The sequence below is a fragment of the Phoca vitulina genome, unplaced genomic scaffold (genome assembly GCF_004348235.1).
Source record: "Phoca vitulina isolate PV1807 unplaced genomic scaffold, GSC_HSeal_1.0 scaffold11, whole genome shotgun sequence".
Classification (NCBI taxonomy): Eukaryota; Metazoa; Chordata; class Mammalia; order Carnivora; family Phocidae; genus Phoca; species Phoca vitulina.
Window position 1 is genome coordinate 21,142,330 of NW_022589714.1, and position 4,565 is coordinate 21,146,894.

A 4,565-nucleotide genomic window follows, 5' to 3' on the forward strand; every position below is an offset into this window, starting at 1 on the left:
TAGACTGGGTCTATGATTATGATCTAAGCAAACAATGCACGCACCTCAGTAGCCTCACCTCCTTACAGGGTCTTAATTATCTTTTAATTCCCTAGGAACTTATAACGCCAGCTCCCAGGGATCAGAAGCTTTCCTGATCTTAACTTTTGCTTCTCCTCTAAGACTTTTACATCCAAAGTCTTTAAATACAATGTGATGTTGTGGTTTGGACCTTGGAAAAGAAAGAGAACATCTGTGAAAGTTTTAGAAAGCATGAAGAAAGCCTGGAGTTTAATTAATATTATTTGTAATTACATTAAATTACTTAGTTTTGACAAATGTGCCATTGTTATATGTTAACATTAGAGTAGACTGAGTGAAAGGCATATGAGAACTCTCCATAATATCTTTGCAACTTTTCTGTAAATCTAAAATTATTCCAAAATGAAAAAGTTAAAAAAAAAGTATTGAAGTTCTTAACATTTCATTGGCTTATTTGAAGCTAAAACTGAGGCACGGGGGTGGCGCCTGGGTGGCTCAGTCATTAAGCGTCTGCCTTCGGCTCAGGTCATGGTCCCAGGGTCCTGAGATCGAGCCCCACATCAGGCTCCTTGCTCAGCGGGGAGCCTGCTTCTCCCTCTCCCACTCCCCCTGCTTGTGTTCCCTCTCTCGCTGTGTCTCTCTCTGTCAAATAAATAAATAAAATCTTTAAAAAACAAAAACAAAACTGAGGCATAGGAACATAGGTCAATCTGTTGGCTTAACTGCTCTGTCTGAAGGAAACAAATAAAACAAATAATCAACATATTTGGAGGTCAGAGAATGAGAATTAGTTTGCCTTTATATTTTTTAAAAGAATTAATTATGTTAACCTTGCATTTGCCTATATGATTTTTCTTTTAAAACAAGTTATTCTTGCATCTCTAAAATGGTAGAGAATAACTTAAAAATGAAAAGCAGTAAAACCCTAATTTAACTGTTACTCTTTAGTCTCTTCTACCAGAGACTACGTCTTTAACTTTTTCTGATTTTAGTTTCCTGGTGGTTACTTCTATGTTTCAGCAATATGTATGTTTATAGCCTTGATCTTTATGTAATTATTTAGATGCATAATTTTACTAGACTTAAAAAATCACAAATTTTTTGTAAATTTTTTGTAAAATACAAAAAATTAAAAATTTTCCCTTTTCTAATAAAGTTATAGCAATGCCCTTACATTCCTTACTAGACACCTTTGTAATGTGTCGCTTCTCCAGAGAGTGTATCCTTCTAATCACCACTGAGTGACATGAGGTAGCCCTCCTATCAATACTTCTCCCACTTTTTATTTTTTCTCAGTCAATCAAAACTTTATTTTTACATTTTCCATGTTAAGGTGTATATTCTCCTCTGTAACCATAGTAACATTCTATGTTTATTCTAAAATATAACATCCAATATGATTTTGCTCTATAAGTATTATTTAATACAGGATCATGTATTATGATCTATTAATATTTACAAAACTCTCAGGTAAATGACCCTGAATATTCCTAGTGTGACATTCCACTGGATCTCTAATCTGCATTATAAATTTTTCAGAAGATACCATGGTTTTTGTTATCTTTATATTTGGATTTTGCTTTTCTTGTAATTTTTCTTTGCCTTTTTATCCCCTTGATATTTGTAATGTTTTTTTGTGTGTTTGTATCTTCTTATTCAGTCATATCTTCTACCGTGCCTAAGATTCTACTCATGTACTTTGGTAGCCTGAATCCTATTTCCCCAAATCACCTTTACTCACGAGTTCTATACTCTGCAGCCAATCTGAAATTACTGTTCTCTAGACCTGCTGCACACTTAGGCCCAAAGACTCCCCTTCTCTACTCTAGTCTGACTCCATCTGTTTATTTTTTTTTAAAGAAATTGTTAATTTCTTTTTAATGAAAAGGGTGGAATTTAATCTCTACTTATAGGGCACTGCAAGATATGAGATTCCACATAAAACTCAGAAACCCACTGAGAGAAGCTTCATACAGTAGGTACCATTTGGAACTGGTCAAGCAGAGTTTCGTTGTAAAAAGTGCTACCATAACAAAACACATTTAAAAAGAGTTCTTAGTCGAGAAACAGTAAGACAAACTTATACCAAACTTGGTATACAACAAACGATTTTATGCTTCAGCTGTACAATCTAAAAGTTAAAGTTCCCAGGAGTGCCATCCTCAACTTGGAATGGAGAGCTGTCAGAGGTAGTTTCTGGCACAACATTTTGATCTTCCTCTTCCTCAATAGAGATACTTCTCAATTAAGTTTAATGAAGCTTTGTACACAGACACATTCTCATGGCTTTGTAGAGCTTCAGTTTTGTCCAGACCTCCACATTCTTCAATCATACTAAGTTTCTCAGTTTCACCTAGCTTCTCAGCAGCCTGAAAGATGTTGGAAGCGGCATCCAGAATAACCGGAATACTTTTGGTAACTTTTGCAGTTGAGAGGTTCATCAATGGTTCTATTACGCCACAATGAATGAGGTATATAATCTGTTCATCTGTCCCGCCACTTGTATAGTTCGTCACAGCCCAGACAGCTTCCTTTTGTGTCTTAAAGTCTGCCTTAGAACCCCAATGAGAAATGGGACTCATCCATGATTCACAACTTGCTGTATCTGGTCCTGGTGACCAGCTGTGATATTTGACATTATCCATGTAGCTTCCTTTTGAATATCAGTTTTGGGGGTCATTAGCAGGCTGGGAAAGACAGCAAGTGCTCTTGCATCTATTACACCCTGAGTCTGTTCATCTGTCCCAGTGACAATATTTCCTTTGGCTCTTAGCGCAGGAGTCACAATGGGCAATTCAGTAGCTCCTAGAAGCTTCACAAGCTGGGCACAACTTCTGTTTTCACAACCATTTCAATCCATTCATTTGGACCAACAATAAGGTAGGAAATGGCCCAGCAGGTATCTGCTAATACTTCTGGATCATCATGATGCAGGAGATGAACTAAAGTAGGAAGAATCTGCTCAACCTCATCTAACAGGATTCTTGTTGAAACAAAGGTTTGAAAGTGTTCAGTAAGGTTCTGTAAGTAACCACATGCTAAAGATGACATATCAGGAACTTCAAGGAAAGCCAACAGTGGGCCAACTGCCCATACTTGATAATCAAGTCTCAGAAAACCAAACCATCACCTGCAATGTTTTTTAGAGCCCATAGACTTGTTTACTGATGTGGACATGGGGAGATGCCAACAGAGAAATGAATGCTGGAATAGCACTTCCATCTACCACAACCTTGGTCTGTTCTGATGTCCCAGAAGCAATGTTAGTGAGGGCCCAAGCAGATTCAAACTGAATGGGATGACAGTCAGTTCTGTTCAAGAAAGACACAAATTTTGGAATCAAAGGAGCCCGATTATGTTGTCTGTGGGGGGTTGTTTTCCCTAGAAACCAGTTTCCTAGCGGCTTGAGTAGCCTGGAGCTGGCTTTCCAAGTGGTTGCTATTTATGCCTTTGACAATGTCATCAACAGACCAATTCACAGTGCCCTGGTTGTTGAGGTTTCCTGCAGTGGACAAGTAGCGTCATCAGGAAATGAGCTTACATTTCTCCTTTTCAGCATCTGGTCATCCTTCTTAGCTTTCCTCAGCTCCACATTAACTTCTATTCACTTCTGTACTGTATTCCCCCTTGTTCTTGAATCTATTAAGGTGGGCAGTTGGTGAAATAACATTCTTATTGGTGGACGTGGTTAGGAGACAAAGGGAGAGAGCTACACACTGGCTCAGGCTTCCATAGGAGACCATGAGGGGCATCACAGGCTGCAGGTCAGCTGCCCTCAAAACGTCCACCATGGCTCAGCCCAAAGATGGTGTGCTGACTCCATTTGTTTAAATTAAATTTTAATTTTTAATTGAAATTATTTTTTTTAATAATTAAAAAGAGACGCTGGGGTGCCTGGATGGCTCAGTGAGTTAAGCGTCTGCCTTCAGCTCAGGTCATGATCTCGGGGTCCTGGGATTAAGCCCCTGTGTTGGGCTCCCTGCTCAGCAGAGAGCCTGCTTCTCCCTCTCCCTCTGCCTTGCCCCCCTCCCACTCTCTTTTTCTCTCTCTCTCAAATAAATAAGGAAAATCTTTTAAAAAATGCTATTATTTCCTGTTATCTGAATCTTTTATGTAGCAACCAGTTCCTGCTTTATGTCTGCAAAATGTTTCCAAATATATTAGAAGACATTTACTAGAGTCTTTTTAAATGTTATCTTCAATTATCTGTATTAGCTCACTGTCTAGGATCAGATCTTTGGTTTGTATGTATTTGTCCTCTTCTTTAATATTTCCCATGTTTTTCCTAATACACTGGTAATACATGTTTATTATTCCTTTTTGCAATGCAGAAACTGTATGGGAGCATTATGTGCATCGAGAGAATGTCAATTGGCCAGCTAGACTTTAAGGCGTATTGCGCATTATTATGCATATTATGGGTGAATTGCATATTATTCCTGGGTATCCCTAAAAGCTATATCATCTGAATTAGCTGTAATTATTCTCCCAAGGCCTTTGTTCCATTTCTCAAGAGAATATTCTATCAGTTTTATGCCTCTAAA

General features: G+C 38.1%; 1 pseudogene; it reads right to left on the minus strand.

Moving 5' to 3' along the window:
* Window positions 1-2,152: 2,152 nt before the first annotated feature.
* LOC116635765 lies at window positions 2,153-3,812 on the minus strand (annotated as a pseudogene).
* Between the last annotated feature and the right edge of the window lie 753 nt (window positions 3,813-4,565).